General features: G+C 40.2%; 1 protein-coding gene across 1 annotated transcript in view; it reads left to right on the top strand.

Moving 5' to 3' along the window:
• The window catches only part of MS3_00000167 (uncharacterized protein), a 45684-nt gene that overhangs the window by 13910 nt on the left and 11603 nt on the right, over window positions 1-20171 (top strand). The window contains exons 12-13 of the mRNA XM_051208043.1: window positions 4361-4630; window positions 9393-18528. The gene's annotated coding sequence lies outside the window, so the exon portion shown is untranslated. The remainder of the gene's footprint in view (window positions 1-4360; window positions 4631-9392; window positions 18529-20171) is intronic.

The following is a 20171-nucleotide window of genomic DNA, read 5'->3' as shown; positions in this document are numbered from 1 at the left end:
AGTTGAATGGGACTCATCATTATGCATCAACATCAGTGACATTGAGGAAGCATTTGACAGTGTGGATAGGAGAACCTTATGAAACCTTCCTCGACACTATGGTGTACCTGAGGTCGTCAACGTCATACGGAATTCGTACGAAGGACTACACTGCAAAGTCGTGCATGGTGGACAGCTGACAGACACATTCCAAGTGAAGATCAGTGTCAGGCAAGGCTGCTCACTCTCTCCCCTTCTCTTTCTTCTGGTGGTTGACTGGATTATGGAGACCTCAACAACTGATAGAAAGCACGGACGGCTCAGAGCCAATTAGACGACTTGCACTTCGCAGATGACCTAGCTCTTCTACCCCACACAAACCAACAAATGCAGATAAGGATAACCAGAGTGGCAGAAGTCTCTGGATCAGTAGAGCTCAACGTACACAATGGAAAATCAAGATCCTTAAATACAACACGGAGAACACAAACCCAATCACATTTGAAGGAGAAGCTCTGCGAGAGGTGGAGACTTTCACACATCTGGACAGCATCATCGATGAACAAGAAGGATCTGAGATGGTGGAGAAGATTTGTAGCTCAGGTGGATGATTTTGATGGAGTTTTGTCCTCTGAGCTGGATGGTTTGGTCGTGGAGCTTTCATCGTTCTTCTGAACGACATCATCAGCACAAACTTCAGATAGAAGGATCTGATGCAGACGTGAAGATGAGGATTGGCAAAGCAAGGGCAGCATTCCTACAGTCGAGGATCTCCTGGAATTAAAGACAACCGTCACCCGAGACCGAAGTCATAATCGTCAATACAAACGTCAAGAAATTTCTATTGTGCAGAGCTGAGACTTAGAGAACTACTACAATCAATATGAAAAGTGTACAGGTTTTTATAAACAGTTATCTACGCAAGATATTCGGCGTCCATTGACCATCAGCAAGAACCTACTGTGGCAGGGAACAAACCAGTTCCGACTGAAGAGGAAAGTAGGAAAAGTCACTGGAAGTGGATGGAACACACATTAAAGAAATCATCAAACTGCATTGCGAGGCAAGCACTAACTTGGAATTTCGAGGGGAAAAGAAAAGAGAAAGACCAAGGTACACATTACGTTGAGAATCGGAAGCAAACATCAAAAGAATGAATAGCAACTGGAAAGTATTGCTCAGGACGGAGTACGATGGAGAATACTGGTGGGCAGCCTATACTTCACAAGGGGTAACAGGAGTAACTAGCGAATTTCACTGCAAGGATCTCGGTTGATAGCTGTACTTAAGCTGTCATAATAAAATGTAGAATGTCATATTAAGTCCTATCGTGTTATTATGGTAAGTCAAAGGGATAAGATGACAATAGTAACTAGTGTCGATGTACAAGTGATCAGGCTTTGATTGAGGTTCAAATCTTGGGTTGTTCTTAGTTGTATTTGTGGAGAGTTGTCGAGTCACATTGCATAACGGGATGGACACTAAATATGAACCCACCGTTTGGTAAACTGAAGTCACTAAACCAACAAATATTACCATTCCACCTAGAAACGTAGTAGCAGAATATTAATGACATGCCACTTCACTGAGCAGCAGTTGGATTGAACATAACACTTAGAATTGGAGTTCAACAGCTCATTTTATTGCCATAATCTCCTGCCATTAACCAAATAAGACAAGAGCGTCAGTGACGAGAAAAGTATTATTTTCAAACTAGAATGAATACTCAAATGAGTGCAACAAAATCAGAGAAAAACGAATCAGTAAATGTCAACCAGCCACTTAATCAAAGGCAACAAAATATCGGCGATATATAACTATCGGTTAAAGTACCCATAACATATAATCTCATCGCTTGGATTGTTGAGATGAAAACAGCAACAAAAGTATCAGTGGTAATGATAAGAAGCAGGCATAGAAAATATGATTCAGGGAGAAAGAGTACAGCCGCTCAATAGAAGGCACAAAAAATTTCGGTGAAACTATGATTTATGGACGAATCAATCAGATTTTGGTGCGAAATCTGTCTAATAGGGAAACTGGGCCTAGTGGAGTGTCTCAGCGTAGTTTTGAGGACAATGTATTCTCTTCTGTTCACAAATGACCTTCCTATAATCACCGGTCTTGTTGTATGCTGACGATGTCAAGATATGGAGTGATGAAAGGTAAAGCTGATGGTTAAGTTACAAAATGACCTGAAGAAATTATCTGGATGGTCTCGAAATTGGCAGTTGCCGATAACTGCTTCCAAGTGCATTGCGATGTCTGTTGGTCACAAAGGTACAGACACAGTGAATAATATTCAGCTGTCTGTCGTCCAGACACACAATGACTTAGGAGTCGTCGTCATCCGAAGAATCAAAAGCCACTGCACACCGCCGTGCGACGGCCGCTAAAGGTTTCAGAACCCGATGGTCAATACGTAGAGCCTATAGCTATGTCGATGTTAATATCTTTTTGACTTTGTATACAGTAATTGTTCATCACAAACTCAAGTACTGCATACAAGCAGCTAGTCAGAGAATTTAAGAGAACACTCTACAGAAGTTCTCAAATCCAGAACAAATTACTCGTCAGCTGAACCTCGAATTTTTCACCGAATCACCAATGGATGGAACTACCCCTACAAGTGATTAAAGCTACATTTGTTGACGCTTTCAAGAGGAAGTTGGACCAACTGGGAGACCACTATTGTCAGGGCACTTAGCTTCCTACCCTCTCCCAAACTGAGTTATGCTTGTGCAAACGGACTTTAAAATAATGAGTTGGGGTCACATTCTTGTCTTCAGGATATAAATGGTGACAGTGATCACCACCCTCCCGAAAAGCAAACTCACCGATACAATTGAGTGAAGGAAGACAATGTCAATTATTCACACATACTTCACCCCAAGTAAATTTATACTTTAGGGTTTAAATACTGCGGCTGACAATCTGGATTTTTGGCGTTTCAATGACTACATGTTGTTGTGTGGTAGTATTTTGTGTGTACATACCAAAGATTTAATTCGTAGATATGTGTGCGTTTCATGGTCGGCATAACCGTCGTAGATTTATTTCAACGTAGCAATTGTTGGACATGGAGATACATTATGGAAGTGATTCTCTGTGCAATGAATACCACGTCCAGTTCCACCAAGAGTGAGTTTCGGCTAAGAAAGCTCACTAATAACTTCCACTTAGTGTATGCAATAAGACAACCTTAGGCTGTGAATCTAGTGTATACATGCTTCGAAGCACTTAAAGACGTATGTACACAAGTTGTACGTATAATCGATGGTAACGAACAGGCCATATCGACGAAACTCATTGTTCTAGTTGACCATACTAATGCTTCTAGATGTTCGGGATCGTAATTATTCCCCAGTTTTACATAGATTAATTTATACGGACATCAACTTGTTCTTACACTGTTACGGTAGGGAGAATGTACCGTGCGATCTTACTTTACTGTGAAACGTAAGGATAACTATCGCCGTCTACTATCTGTAGTCATTCGAACCGTCTACCAAATGCTTCAACCTTGAACTCAGTGTTTACAACTAGGTGAAATTTGATGTCATTAAACTACCTAGAAATCACACAGCAGTTACTTTCACTATCATTAAACTGATTTTGCCAAGCTTTTATTTCAGTATACACGAGTAAGACTGGGCGTTTGACATCATATGGCTACATAGTTGGATAAAGCAATGACTCTTGATTTTTATCTATGCTCTTTCGTCAAAGATCAAAGTTCCTGTCTGTTCTCTGCTCTTAATGACGTACTTTTCGAAAACTGGAAGTCCTTTCTTCATCTTCGCTTCTAAAGTTATGTTCATGTAGTGAGTTTGGGACAATTTTTCTTCACTTGAAAATTATCAGGACTCAGGCGCTTATTACCTATACCTATAAACATTAACATAGATAAATGATACATACTAGTTGTTCGTTTCCGACACACTTGTTCATCGAACGACGATTCGAAGTGAGTGGTTGTAAATTACGAGATACTCATGCTACATGAATGTAGTACATGAACGTGCACTTTCTGATATAGTTCCATCGTTAACCACTTTATTTCCTAGTTGCGTAAAAGTGCTCGAACTCATGTAATATTTATTACACGATAGTAGCAGTTATTTACAATAATATGGATATAAACCTATTAAATGTGCAGACACTGGATATCTAATCACGTTTTATGAGAACATCACACTTGTTTTCTCTTGATTAGTAAAGGGAACTAGCCTCACGAATTTGCCAGGAGTCTAATAAAAGGCAAATACACGGTTAGTCAAGTAAAGCAATATATGCATACATAAAACTGGAAAATATATGCTAATATACACGATTCTTGTGTTCTTGACTAACGTTTATTTTTTTACTTCTTTTATTTCAGAAAAGCTGATGTTCATAAGTCTAATGTTTCATGATGGACTCTTGTGGTAGCATGGTTTCGTGTTTATCTTTTAGATCTCGTTTATCAATCACTTTTATTATTTATTAACCAAATCCCGACGAAGTATAAATTCGGGAGGCAACACGACTCGCGAACTACTGTTTATTATTGGATACCACAGACAACAATCTTAGAAGCAAACTAAGCGAATTTAGGTAGAAAGGCCAGTGCGACTAGCAGATTCCAAGTCAAATCAAATTTAATCAATTGGTAAGATTCAAGCATATATATATACGAAGGGAAGAGTGGTTCATCTAGCGATATCTAAGCGACTAACATTTAAGGTAGAGTAAATAACATGTGCGTGGGCTGCCACACGTGATCGACCACATATGTTCGCACAGATATCGTAGTAATAATAGTAGAACAAAGATATGAACGAATAACACTGTCATTTGAATAAGTTAATTGAAGAGCTTCAGAGAACTAACCGCAAACGGACTTAATTGTAGGAGAGGTGCTATAATAATTCCTGCTGCAAACAAAGATACATTCAATAAGTAATGAATACATATAATATACAGAAATGAAATAGTACTTATCAGGTAGTTACTTTACGTACTATATGTATAATGACACCTCCTATCCCTCAAAGTGGAGCACAAGTCGCTAACCAGTATATTCCATGAAAAATGTATTGAAAGTAGCGATAAATAAATCCTCAAAATCAATAGCGTTGTAAGTCGTCGACATCGGATGCTGACCACATTAATTTTAATGGACTCACATAGCTGAAGGCGCTCGGTCATACATCCGCAACAGATCACGAGTAAGAACGCCGTGCTCAACAACTTCTGCAGTCACTAGCCAGATTAGATCAGACGATCCTCGATATATTGATGGCCTATCAAATATATCTTCGAACCTCCTCGCTTCTGTCTTTCGATTTCACTTTTTGGGTACTACTTGTAGTAGGTGTTACTGGTTAAAGCGTTGTCGAATTCCAAATACCTGTGGTATTTTCATTGGGGAGCCTGATGTGATCTAGTACACCAACTTGCAATCTATGAGTCTGTTTCTTTTGGAATTTTATATACCGTTGCTTTCTTTAAATTTTTTATATTGTGATTTTTTTCCCGTGTTTGTGGATATATATATTTTTCCCTGTCCATTCTTGTACTTGATATTTCGCCATGACGGATCAAACGCTTAAGGCACTTAAGTTAGAGACTGCGTCTACGCCTTCGATTCGATTAATGTCCTTCTGGCCAGACAACATAAAAGCCTGGTTCTGTTATGTAGAGGCCGACTTATACGAGCACGACGTAAACGACACACATGCGCAATTCCGCGCAGTAGTCAAGGCACTACCGCGGGAATTCAACAGGTACGTAACACCTAGTATGTTTACTAGTGATATTTCGGAACCCCACGAAACACTTAAACGCGGAGATCTAACCGATAGACAAAGGTTAGATCAACTTCTTAATAACATCGACCCGCAACACGTTTCTGCGACAGACATGTTGCAAAGAATGAGAGATGTGATTGGCCAAAGAACTTTCGATGATGGCCTATTCAGACAACCTTTCTCATCTAAATTTCTTCAACGGGTTCGGGCTATGCTGGTCTCGTTTCAAAACACCACCTTTAACGAGCTGGCTGCATCTGCCAACCGCATCTTAGAAATCGCCAGCGCGACACATAATGAAATAACGGAATTATGTCATAAGTTTAAGCGTAATCTCAGATTTCGCAGTGACAGAATAAGGTCACATACCCCGCGAAGAAGCACTTCAGGTAAGTGATCTGTCTCTAGACAACGAGAGACTGATAACTCCGACTGGTTCTTTTATCATAACCAGTACGGAAGATCTTCGCGAAATTGCACAAAGCCCCGCAACTTTCCGAACCCAAGATCGATCGACACGAATAATAATTCGGGAAACTTTCAATCCGGCACGCGCTAACGGTAACCGTAGCCGGCAAACGCGAACGTCTGCTATACGTCGCAGATGTGATAACGAACGTTCGCCACGTCGTCGATACTGGTGCAGAAGTTAGCGTTCTTCCAACGAATTCTAACGAACCGGTTTTGAAGTTACAGGCGGCAAACGGAAAGCCAATCGCCACATATTGTGAAAAGCACATTTACCTTAACGAGTGTTTACGCAAACCCATTTACTTGATCTTCGTCGCTGCAGATTTTTCTATGCCAATCATTGGTATAAACCTCCTACAACACCACAACCTACTCATCGATACGCGCAAACGGAGGTTAGTAGACGGAAACACCAATTTGTCCGTTTGCGTAACTTCCTTTTCCGGTTGCAGACTATCTCCAGTCACAGTTATGCACACGATAAACCCATTCTATCAACAATTACTCGATAAGTACTCTGGGATATATCAACCGCAACCGAAATTGCCGTGTGTAATCAGCAATCTTACACATCACACTACGTCTTCAGGACCACGTCTATTCTCGAGAGCGCGCCGACTGCCTCTCAAAAAGCTGAGGTTGGCCAAAAACTAATTCGACCATATGATAGAATTAGGAATCATTCGACCGTCAAGCAGCTCATGGGCATCTCCGTCGAACACGGTCCATGAAAAGGACAACAACGATTGGTGTCTAACTGGTGACTGTCGGCGACTGAATGCGAAAACCTTTTCCGTTTGTTACCCGTTGCCCCACATTCACGACTTGACAGCTACCTTGAAAGGTACAATTGTCTTTTCGAAAATCGACTTTAATAAAGTCTATAACCGGATTCTCATGGCACTGACGACATTCCGAATACCACTATTATAACTCCTTTTGAAATTTACGAATTTTTGCACATGACTTTCGGCCCAACAAATCCTGCCCAAACCTTCCAAAGGTTCACAGATGACGTTTTAGGAGGTCTCACCTTCGTAAACGCGTATGTTGATTACTGTTTGATACCAAGTTCGGACAGAGAATCCCATCTCCAGCATCTGCACCTTGTTTTCGGACGGCTGCAAAAGCATGGCATTACTCTTAACATTCAGCAGTGTCAAATCGGAACCGACTCCTTAGATTTCTATGACACACTACTAATGCTTGAGGCATCCGACCTCTAAGAAGCAAAGTGACTGCCATTCTGTATTATCAAGAACCGACCACCATCAAGCAATTACGCACGTTTAACGGCCCTGTGAGTTTCTACAGACGGTTTATACGGAAATGCGCGTCCCTTATGAAACCTCTGACTGACCAACTTCGCGGAAATGCGAAATCCATGAATTTGGACGATATGGCGCGAAAAGTATTCTCTACAATTAAGGAACTTATCTCTAAAGCAACAGTACTTGCACAACAGGACACTCAAGCACCGCTTAGTATCGCGGTAGACACATCCGACTCGGCACTCTGAGGAGTCTTACATTAATGGGTTAACCACTCCTTGAAACCTTCGGCATTTTTCTCTGGACGGTTGCTATACACCAAATCTAAGTACGGCAATTTCTGTTGGGGACGCCTAGCTTTGTATTGTGCTGCACGGCATTTTCGACACTAAACAGATGAGAACAGGTAAGGAAACCTTACTGTGACACAGCTACAGGTAGGGATCGTCCAATTTCGCCGAAACATTATCGACGCCATGTCTTCAATACATTGCACAAACTTTCTCATCCAGGTTTTCGTGCAGCCATCAAGCTTATAGCAGAACGCTTTTGCTAGCCTGGTATGAAAAAATGCGTGATGGAGTGGGCACGCTCCTGTGAAAGCTGCCAAAAATCTAAGGTTATCAGACATAACAAATGTCCATTAGGCTCTCTCAAAACTACTGACGCTCGTTTCATCCGGATTTGGCAGGACCCTTACCATATTCAGATGGATATTCTTATTTTTTAACCTGCGTAGACCGTTTTGCTTGATGGCTAAAAGCAGTACACATCAAGGGCATTACTACTAAAACAGTGGCCGGCGCCTTCGTGAAACGATGGGTACCAAACTTCGGCTGCCCTTCAACCATCACTACAGATCACGGACGCCAATTCTAATCTGGACTTTTCCGTCATCTGACCACACCTTTAGGAATCACTCACTTCCGAACGACCACCTACCACCCACAAGCAAACGGATTGGTAGAACGCCTCACCGACAACTAAAAGCTTCACTATCAGCTGCAAACGTTTCACAGTGAACCGAAGCTCTTCCACTCGTTCTATTAGGTATTCGCAATTCAGTGAAAGCTGACATTGGATACTCTGCAGCTCAACTCGTTTACGGAACGACCCTTAGACTTCCAGGAGAATACGTGGATCCTTCATCTTCTTCGATGAACATGGGTCTAACCTCCTACACAAGCAGGCATACAAACTCCATGAGTTCAGTTAAACCTGTTTCCACTCGACCGCAATCAACTGATGTTTTCGTTCAACCTGACATACGATATAGTACACACGTCTTCATACGTCGAGATTCACATCGATGGACACTCGAATCAGCATACGAAGGACCTCTCAAAGTTCTTCAACGTAAATCTAAGTACTATATAGTCGACAAGAGCGGAACAAACGATAGCATCAGCATCGATCGCTTAAAAGCAGCGTATTCAGAAGCAAATCCTATTCACGTCGATTTCCCTTCGGTACAATCACACAAAACAACTCCTACACTTATAATACCCCAACCGACAGGCAACACACATAATGATACTTCAAGAGTATCAGAAAATAAACTTAAGACGACGCGTTCTGGAAGAAAAGTAAGGTTTCCAAAACATTTAAACGATTATTGCACGTAAGGCAATACTTGACATTTAATATTATCTCGATTTTTCCTTTGACCATATGTAATATTAAAAAAAACAATTATAATACGTTTATATATTTATATTTTTATCTAAAAAAAAACGAACAAAAAACATTATAAAAATACATCTTTTAAACGATATAATGTGTATATGAGTTTATTTTCCATTTTTTCGCCGGCATCGTGTTTTTACGCGCGTGCGAGTGTATTTCAACATGCACTTACATTTTCTTTTTTCTTTTCCAGGACGGATGGAAAAGAACGATGAAGTTTACGAGGAGCCGAAATTTTCATTGTACTTTTTCTTTTTTCCTATACTGTACCTCATGGTCCCATATAGTAAGGAAAGACAACCAGATGCTGCTAAACCTAGCGGGCTATCAGAAGAGTGTTTGCCAACGACACAACTCGTTGGGTTTAAACGTCTGGCTGGCCACGTCTTAGGGTCATCACTACCCAACTGGGGGGTGACCTGAAGCGGTAAATAAATCCCCAAAATAAATAGCTCTGTAAGTTTTCCACATTGGATGCTGACCAGATTAGTTTTGATGGACTCACCTAGCTGAAGGCGCTCGGTCATGCATCCGCATCAGATCACGTGTGGGAACGCCGTGCTCAACATCTACTGCAATCGCTAGCCAGACTAGGTCAGACAATCCCGATATATTGGCAATCTTCAAATACAACTTCTGATCTCCTCGATTCTGTCTTTTGATTTCTCCTGGTGGGTACGAGTTACATTAGGAGGTGTTACTGGAAGAAGCGTTGTCAAACACTGAATACCTGTGCCATCTTTAAGTTCGTTAGTGATCCTCTGAACTTAGGATTCTCATCCTACCAGTAAATATCGAAAACCTTTCTTACATAAATATATATTACATATTTCTGGTTATATGACTTCTATATAATAAATTGTTGTTAAATCTTGATTTTGTTTTTGATTTAAGACCTAAAACAGTAGTTTCTGTTACGATTTACATTCAGTTCGATATTATGGTGGATCATAGGGCCCTCAGTCTCTTCAGAAATTCTCCAGTATCAAATGAACCTTAAGAAATCGTAGACGCATCCTTGACACGTAGCATCAGAACCACAGATTGCAAGTTGGTGTAGTAGATCACATCAGGCTCCCCAATGAAAATACCACAGGTATTTGGAATTCGACAACGCTTTAACCAGTAACACCTACTACAAGTAGTACCCAAAAAGTGAAATCGAAAGACAGAAGCGAGGAGGTTCGAAGATATATTTGATAGGCCATCAATATATCGAGGATCGTCTGATCTAATCTGGCTAGTGACTGCAGAAGTTGTTGAGCACGGCGTTCTTACTCGTGATCTGTTGCGGATGTATGACCGAGCGCCTTCAGCTATGTGAGTCCATTAAAATTAATGTGGTCAGCATCCGATGTCGACGACTTACAACGCTATTGATTTTGAGGATTTATTTATCGCTACTTTCAATACATTTTTCATGGAATATACTGGTTAGCGACTTGTGCTCCACTTTGAGGGATAGGAGGTGTCATTATACATATAGTACGTAAAGTAACTACCTGATAAGTACTATTTCATTTCTGTATATTATATGTATTCATTACTTATTGAATGTATCTTTGTTTGCAGCAGGAATTATTATAGCACCTCTCCTACAATTAAGTCCGTTTGCGGTTAGTTCTCTGAAGCTCTTCAATTAACTTATTCAAATGACAGTGTTATTCGTTCATATCTTTGTTCTACTATTATTACTACGATATCTGTGCGAACATATGTGGTCGATCACGTGTGGCAGCCCACGCACATGTTATTTACTCTACCTTAAATGTTAGTCGCTTAGATATCGCTAGATGAACCACTCTTCCCTTCGTATATATATATGCTTGAATCTTACCAATTGATTAAATTTGATTTGACTTGGAATCTGCTAGTCGCACTGGCCTTTCTACTTAAATTCGCTTAGTTTGCTTCTAAGATTGTTGTCTGTGGTATCCAATAATAAACAGTAGTTCGCGAGTCGTGTTGCCTCCCGAATTTATACTTCGTCGGGATTTGGTTAATAAATAATAAAAGTGATTGATAAACGAGATCTAAAAGATAAACACGAAACCATGCTACCACAAGAGTCCATCATGAAACATTAGACTTATGAACATCAGCTTTTCTGAAATAAAAGAAGTAAAAAAATAAACGTTAGTCAAGAACACAAGAATCGTGTATATTAGCATATATTTTCCAGTTTTATGTATGCATATATTGCTTTACTTGACTAACCGTGTATTTGCCTTTTATTAGACTCCTGGCAAATTCGTGAGGCTAGTTCCCTTTACTAATCAAGAGAAAACAAGTGTGATGTTCTCATAAAACGTGATTAGATATCCAGTGTCTGCACATTTAATAGGTTTATATCCATATTATTGTAAATAACTGCTACTATCGTGTAATAAATATTACATGAGTTCGAGCACTTTTACGCAACTAGGAAATAAAGTGGTTAACGATGGAACTATATCAGAAAGTGCACGTTCATGTACTACATTCATGTAGCATGAGTATCTCGTAATTTACAACCACTCACTTCGAATCGTCGTTCGATGAACAAGTGTGTCGGAAACGAACAACTAGTATGTATCATTTATCTATGTTAATGTTTATAGGTATAGGTAATAAGCGCCTGAGTCCTGATAATTTTCAAGTGAAGAAAAATTGTCCCAAACTCACTACATGAACATAACTTTAGAAGCGAAGATGAAGAAAGGACTTCCAGTTTTCGAAAAGTACGTCATTAAGAGCAGAGAACAGACAGGAACTTTGATCTTTGACGAAAGAGCATAGATAAAAATCAAGAGTCATTGCTTTATCCAACTATGTAGCCATATGATGTCAAACGCCCAGTCTTACTCGTGTATACTGAAATAAAAGCTTGGCAAAATCAGTTTAATGATAGTGAAAGTAACTGCTGTGTGATTTCTAGGTAGTTTAATGACATCAAATTTCACCTAGTTGTAAACACTGAGTTCAAGGTTGAAGCATTTGGTAGACGGTTCGAATGACTACAGATAGTAGACGGCGATAGTTATCCTTACGTTTCACAGTAAAGTAAGATCGCACGGTACATTCTCCCTACCGTAACAGTGTAAGAACAAGTTGATGTCCGTATAAATTAATCTATGTAAAACTGGGGAATAATTACGATCCCGAACATCTAGAAGCATTAGTATGGTCAACTAGAACAATGAGTTTCGTCGATATGGCCTGTTCGTTACCATCGATTATACGTACAACTTGTGTACATACGTCTTTAAGTGCTTCGAAGCATGTATACACTAGATTCACAGCCTAAGGTTGTCTTATTGCATACACTAAGTGGAAGTTATTAGTGAGCTTTCTTAGCCGAAACTCACTCTTGGTGGAACTGGACGTGGTATTCATTGCACAGAGAATCACTTCCATAATGTATCTCCATGTCCAACAATTGCTACGTTGAAATAAATCTACGACGGTTATGCCGACCATGAAACGCACACATATCTACGAATTAAATCTTTGGTATGTACACACAAAATACTACCACACAACAACATGTAGTCATTGAAACGCCAAAAATCCAGATTGTCAGCCGCAGTATTTAAACCCTAAAGTATAAATTTACTTGGGGTGAAGTATGTGTGAATAATTGACATTGTCTTCCTTCACTCAATTGTATCGGTGAGTTTGCTTTTCGGGAGGGTGGTGATCACTGTCACCATTTATATCCTGAAGACAAGAATGTGACCCCAACTCATTATTTTAAAGTCCGTTTGCACAAGCATAACTCAGTTTGGGAGAGGGTAGGAAGCTAAGTGCCCTGACAATAGTGGTCTCCCAGTTGGTCCAACTTCCTCTTGAAAGCGTCAACAAATGTAGCTTTAATCACTTGTAGGGGTAGTTCCATCCATTGGTGATTCGGTGAAAAATTCGAGGTTCAGCTGACGAGTAATTTGTTCTGGATTTGAGAACTTCTGTAGAGTGTTCTCTTAAATTCTCTGACTAGCTGCTTGTATGCAGTACTTGAGTTTGTGATGAACAATTACTGTATACAAAGTCAAAAAGATATTAACATCGACATAGCTATAGGCTCTACGTATTGACCATCGGGTTCTGAAACCTTTAGCGGCCGTCGCACGGCGGTGCAGTGGCTTTTGATTCTTCGGATGACGACGACTCCTAAGTCATTGTGTGTCTGGACGACAGACAGCTGAATATTATTCACTGTGTCTGTACCTTTGTGACCAACAGACATCGCAATGCACTTGGAAGCAGTTATCGGCAACTGCCAATTTCGAGACCATCCAGATAATTTCTTCAGGTCATTTTGTAACTTAACCATCAGCTTTACCTTTCATCACTCCATATCTTGACATCGTCAGCATACAACAAGACCGGTGATTATAGGAAGGTCATTTGTGAACAGAAGAGAATACATTGTCCTCAAAACTACGCTGAGACACTCCACTAGGCCCAGTTTCCCTATTAGACAGATTTCGCACCAAAATCTGATTGATTCGTCCATAAATCATAGTTTCACCGAAATTTTTGTGCCTTCTATTGAGCGGCTGTACTCTTTCTCCCTGAATCATATTTTCTATGCCTGCTTCTTATCATTACCACTGATACTTTTGTTGCTGTTTTCATCTCAACAATCCAAGCGATGAGATTATATGTTATGGGTACTTTAACCGATAGTTATATATCGCCGATATTTTGTTGCCTTTGATTAAGTGGCTGGTTGACATTTACTGATTCGTTTTTCTCTGATTTTGTTGCACTCATTTGAGTATTCATTCTAGTTTGAAAATAATACTTTTCTCGTCACTGACGCTCTTGTCTTATTTGGTTAATGGCAGGAGATTATGGCAATAAAATGAGCTGTTGAACTCCAATTCTAAGTGTTATGTTCAATCCAACTGCTGCTCAGTGAAGTGGCATGTCATTAATATTCTGCTACTACGTTTCTAGGTGGAATGGTAATATTTGTTGGTTTAGTGACTTCAGTTTACCAAACGGTGGGTTCATATTTAGTGTCCATCCCGTTATGCAATGTGACTCGACAACTCTCCACAAATACAACTAAGAACAACCCAAGATTTGAACCTCAATCAAAGCCTGATCACTTGTACATCGACACTAGTTACTATTGTCATCTTATCCCTTTGACTTACCATAATAACACGATAGGACTTAATATGACATTCTACATTTTATTATGACAGCTTAAGTACAGCTATCAACCGAGATCCTTGCAGTGAAATTCGCTAGTTACTCCTGTTACCCCTTGTGAAGTATAGGCTGCCCACCAGTATTCTCCATCGTACTCCGTCCTGAGCAATACTTTCCAGTTGCTATTCATTCTTTTGATGTTTGCTTCCGATTCTCAACGTAATGTGTACCTTGGTCTTTCTCTTTTTCTTTTCCCCTCGAAATTCCAAGTTAGTGCTTGCCTCGCAATGCAGTTTGATGATTTCTTTAATGTGTGTTCCATCCACTTCCAGTGACTTTTCCTACTTTCCTCTTCAGTCGGAACTGGTTTGTTCCCTGCCACAGTAGGTTCTTGCTGATGGTCAATGGACGCCGAATATCTTGCGTAGATAACTGTTTATAAAAACCTGTACACTTTTCATATTGATTGTAGTAGTTCTCTAAGTCTCAGCTCTGCACAATAGAAATTTCTTGACGTTTGTATTGACGATTATGACTTCGGTCTCGGGTGACGGAGAACGGAGAACGGAGAAAATCAAGACACAAGCTGAATGCACAGAAGCAAAGAAGCACGTGAAGAAGAGCATTGGATCCAACAAGCGGAAATACATGGAAAGACGGAGGAACAGATGGGTGGTACACTTCGAGCAACTCTTAAACAGACCAGCTCCATTGAACCCACCAGACATCGAAGCAGAGCACACAGACCTTCCTATAACTGTCACTCCACAACGATCGAGAAAATCAGGATGGCCATCAGACAAACCAATAGTGAGAAAGCAGCAGCACCTGACAGTATTCCGACTGAAGCACCCAAGTCAGACACGGAAGTAACTGCAAACACGCTCCATATCCTACTTAGGAAGATTTGGGAGGAAGAACAAGTGCCGACACTGGTGATCTGAACAAGTATGAGGACTACAGAGGCATCACATTACTGTCAGCACAAGGAAAGGTTTTCAACATAGTGTTGCCGAACCGTGTGAAAGACTCCGTAAACGCTCAACTTCGAGATCAACCGCCTGGATTCCGTAAGGATCGGTCGTGCACAGACCAAATCGCGACACTACGAGTCATCGTTGAGTAATCAGTTGAATGGGACTCATCATTATGCATCAACATCAGTGACATTGAGGAAGCATTTGACAGTGTGGATAGGAGAACCTTATGAAACCTTCCTCGACACTATGGTGTACCTGAGGTCGTCAACGTCATACGGAATTCGTACGAAGGACTACACTGCAAAGTCGTGCATGGTGGACAGCTGACAGACACATTCCAAGTGAAGATCAGTGTCAGGCAAGGCTGCTCACTCTCTCCCCTTCTCTTTCTTCTGGTGGTTGACTGGATTATGGAGACCTCAACAACTGATAGAAAGCACGGACGGCTCAGAGCCAATTAGACGACTTGCACTTCGCAGATGACCTAGCTCTTCTACCCCACACAAACCAACAAATGCAGATAAGGATAACCAGAGTGGCAGAAGTCTCTGGATCAGTAGAGCTCAACGTACACAATGGAAAATCAAGATCCTTAAATACAACACGGAGAACACAAACCCAATCACATTTGAAGGAGAAGCTCTGCGAGAGGTGGAGACTTTCACACATCTGGACAGCATCATCGATGAACAAGAAGGATCTGAGATGGTGGAGAAGATTTGTAGCTCAGGTGGATGATTTTGATGGAGTTTTGTCCTCTGAGCTGGATGGTTTGGTCGTGGAGCTTTCATCGTTCTTCTGAACGACATCATCAGCACAAACTTCAGATAGAAGGATCTGATGCAGACGTGAAGATGAGGATTGGCAAAGCAAGGGCAGCATTCCTACAGTCGAGGATCTCCTGGAATTAAAGACAACCGTCACCCGAGACCGAAGTCATAATCGTCAATACAAACGTCAAGAAATTTCTATTGTGCAGAGCTGAGACTTAGAGAACTACTACAATCAATATGAAAAGTGTACAGGTTTTTATAAACAGTTATCTACGCAAGATATTCGGCGTCCATTGACCATCAGCAAGAACCTACTGTGGCAGGGAACAAACCAGTTCCGACTGAAGAGGAAAGTAGGAAAAGTCACTGGAAGTGGATGGAACACACATTAAAGAAATCATCAAACTGCATTGCGAGGCAAGCACTAACTTGGAATTTCGAGGGGAAAAGAAAAAGAGAAAGACCAAGGTACACATTACGTTGAGAATCGGAAGCAAACATCAAAAGAATGAATAGCAACTGGAAAGTATTGCTCAGGACGGAGTACGATGGAGAATACTGGTGGGCAGCCTATACTTCACAAGGGGTAACAGGAGTAACTAGCGAATTTCACTGCAAGGATCTCGGTTGATAGCTGTACTTAAGCTGTCATAATAAAATGTAGAATGTCATATTAAGTCCTATCGTGTTATTATGGTAAGTCAAAGGGATAAGATGACAATAGTAACTAGTGTCGATGTACAAGTGATCAGGCTTTGATTGAGGTTCAAATCTTGGGTTGTTCTTAGTTGTATTTGTGGAGAGTTGTCAAGTCACATTGCATAACGGGATGGACACTAAATATGAACCCACCGTTTGGTAAACTGAAGTCACTAAACCAACAAATATTACCATTCCACCTAGAAACGTAGTAGCAGAATATTAATGACATGCCACTTCACTGAGCAGCAGTTGGATTGAACATAACACTTAGAATTGGAGTTCAACAGCTCATTTTATTGCCATAATCTCCTGCCATTAACCAAATAAGACAAGAGCGTCAGTGACGAGAAAAGTATTATTTTCAAACTAGAATGAATACTCAAATGAGTGCAACAAAATCAGAGAAAAACGAATCAGTAAATGTCAACCAGCCACTTAATCAAAGGCAACAAAATATCGGCGATATATAACTATCGGTTAAAGTACCCATAACATATAATCTCATCGCTTGGATTGTTGAGATGAAAACAGCAACAAAAGTATCAGTGGTAATGATAAGAAGCAGGCATAGAAAATATGATTCAGGGAGAAAGAGTACAGCCGCTCAATAGAAGGCACAAAAAATTTCGGTGAAACTATGATTTATGGACGAATCAATCAGATTTTGGTGCGAAATCTGTCTAATAGGGAAACTGGGCCTAGTGGAGTGTCTCAGCGTAGTTTTGAGGACAATGTATTCTCTTCTGTTCACAAATGACCTTCCTATAATCACCGGTCTTGTTGTATGCTGACGATGTCAAGATATGGAGTGATGAAAGGTAAAGCTGATGGTTAAGTTACAAAATGACCTGAAGAAATTATCTGGATGGTCTCGAAATTGGCAGTTGCCGATAACTGCTTCCAAGTGCATTGCGATGTCTGTTGGTCACAAAGGTACAGACACAGTGAATAATATTCAGCTGTCTGTCGTCCAGACACACAATGACTTAGGAGTCGTCGTCATCCGAAGAATCAAAAGCCACTGCACACCGCCGTGCGACGGCCGCTAAAGGTTTCAGAACCCGATGGTCAATACGTAGAGCCTATAGCTATGTCGATGTTAATATCTTTTTGACTTTGTATACAGTAATTGTTCATCACAAACTCAAGTACTGCATACAAGCAGCTAGTCAGAGAATTTAAGAGAACACTCTACAGAAGTTCTCAAATCCAGAACAAATTACTCGTCAGCTGAACCTCGAATTTTTCACCGAATCACCAATGGATGGAACTACCCCTACAAGTGATTAAAGCTACATTTGTTGACGCTTTCAAGAGGAAGTTGGACCAACTGGGAGACCACTATTGTCAGGGCACTTAGCTTCCTACCCTCTCCCAAACTGAGTTATGCTTGTGCAAACGGACTTTAAAATAATGAGTTGGGGTCACATTCTTGTCTTCAGGATATAAATGGTGACAGTGATCACCACCCTCCCGAAAAGCAAACTCACCGATACAATTGAGTGAAGGAAGACAATGTCAATTATTCACACATACTTCACCCCAAGTAAATTTATACTTTAGGGTTTAAATACTGCGGCTGACAATCTGGATTTTTGGCGTTTCAATGACTACATGTTGTTGTGTGGTAGTATTTTGTGTGTACATACCAAAGATTTAATTCGTAGATATGTGTGCGTTTCATGGTCGGCATAACCGTCGTAGATTTATTTCAACGTAGCAATTGTTGGACATGGAGATACATTATGGAAGTGATTCTCTGTGCAATGAATACCACGTCCAGTTCCACCAAGAGTGAGTTTCGGCTAAGAAAGCTCACTAATAACTTCCACTTAGTGTATGCAATAAGACAACCTTAGGCTGTGAATCTAGTGTATACATGCTTCGAAGCACTTAAAGACGTATGTACACAAGTTGTACGTATAATCGATGGTAACGAACAGGCCATATCGACGAAACTCATTGTTCTAGTTGACCATACTAATGCTTCTAGATGTTCGGGATCGTAATTATTCCCCAGTTTTACATAGATTAATTTATACGGACATCAACTTGTTCTTACACTGTTACGGTAGGGAGAATGTACCGTGCGATCTTACTTTACTGTGAAACGTAAGGATAACTATCGCCGTCTACTATCTGTAGTCATTCGAACCGTCTACCAAATGCTTCAACCTTGAACTCAGTGTTTACAACTAGGTGAAATTTGATGTCATTAAACTACCTAGAAATCACACAGCAGTTACTTTCACTATCATTAAACTGATTTTGCCAAGCTTTTATTTCAGTATACACGAGTAAGACTGGGCGTTTGACATCATATGGCTACATAGTTGGATAAAGCAATGACTCTTGATTTTTATCTATGCTCTTTCGTCAAAGATCAAAGTTCCTGTCTGTTCTCTGCTCTTAATGACGTACTTTTCGAAAACTGGAAGTCCTTTCTTCATCTTCGCTTCTAAAGTTATGTTCATGTAGTGAGTTTGGGACAATTTTTCTTCACTTGAAAATTATCAGGACTCAGGCGCTTATTACCTATACCTATAAACATTAACATAGATAAATGATACATACTAGTTGTTCGTTTCCGACACACTTGTTCATCGAACGACGATTCGAAGTGAGTGGTTGTAAATTACGAGATACTCATGCTACATGAATGTAGTACATGAACGTGCACTTTCTGATATAGTTCCATCGTTAACCACTTTATTTCCTAGTTGCGTAAAAGTGCTCGAACTCATGTAATATTTATTACACGATAGTAGCAGTTATTTACAATAATATGGATATAAACCTATTAAATGTGCAGACACTGGATATCTAATCACGTTTTATGAGAACATCACACTTGTTTTCTCTTGATTAGTAAAGGGAACTAGCCTCACGAATTTGCCAGGAGTCTAATAAAAGGCAAATACACGGTTAGTCAAGTAAAGCAATATATGCATACATAAAACTGGAAAATATATGCTAATATACACGATTCTTGTGTTCTTGACTAACGTTTATTTTTTTACTTCTTTTATTTCAGAAAAGCTGATGTTCATAAGTCTAATGTTTCATGATGGACTCTTGTGGTAGCATGGTTTCGTGTTTATCTTTTAGATCTCGTTTATCAATCACTTTTATTATTTATTAACCAAATCCCGACGAAGTATAAATTCGGGAGGCAACACGACTCGCGAACTACTGTTTATTATTGGATACCACAGACAACAATCTTAGAAGCAAACTAAGCGAATTTAAGTAGAAAGGCCAGTGCGACTAGCAGATTCCAAGTCAAATCAAATTTAATCAATTGGTAAGATTCAAGCATATATATATACGAAGGGAAGAGTGGTTCATCTAGCGATATCTAAGCGACTAACATTT

This window comes from Schistosoma haematobium (genome assembly GCF_000699445.3).
Source record: "Schistosoma haematobium chromosome Unknown HiC_scaffold_327, whole genome shotgun sequence".
NCBI classification, from domain to species: domain Eukaryota; kingdom Metazoa; phylum Platyhelminthes; class Trematoda; order Strigeidida; family Schistosomatidae; genus Schistosoma; species Schistosoma haematobium.
Note: the sequence above shows the minus strand (reverse complement) of the source record. Positions and strands in the feature narration are given on the sequence as shown.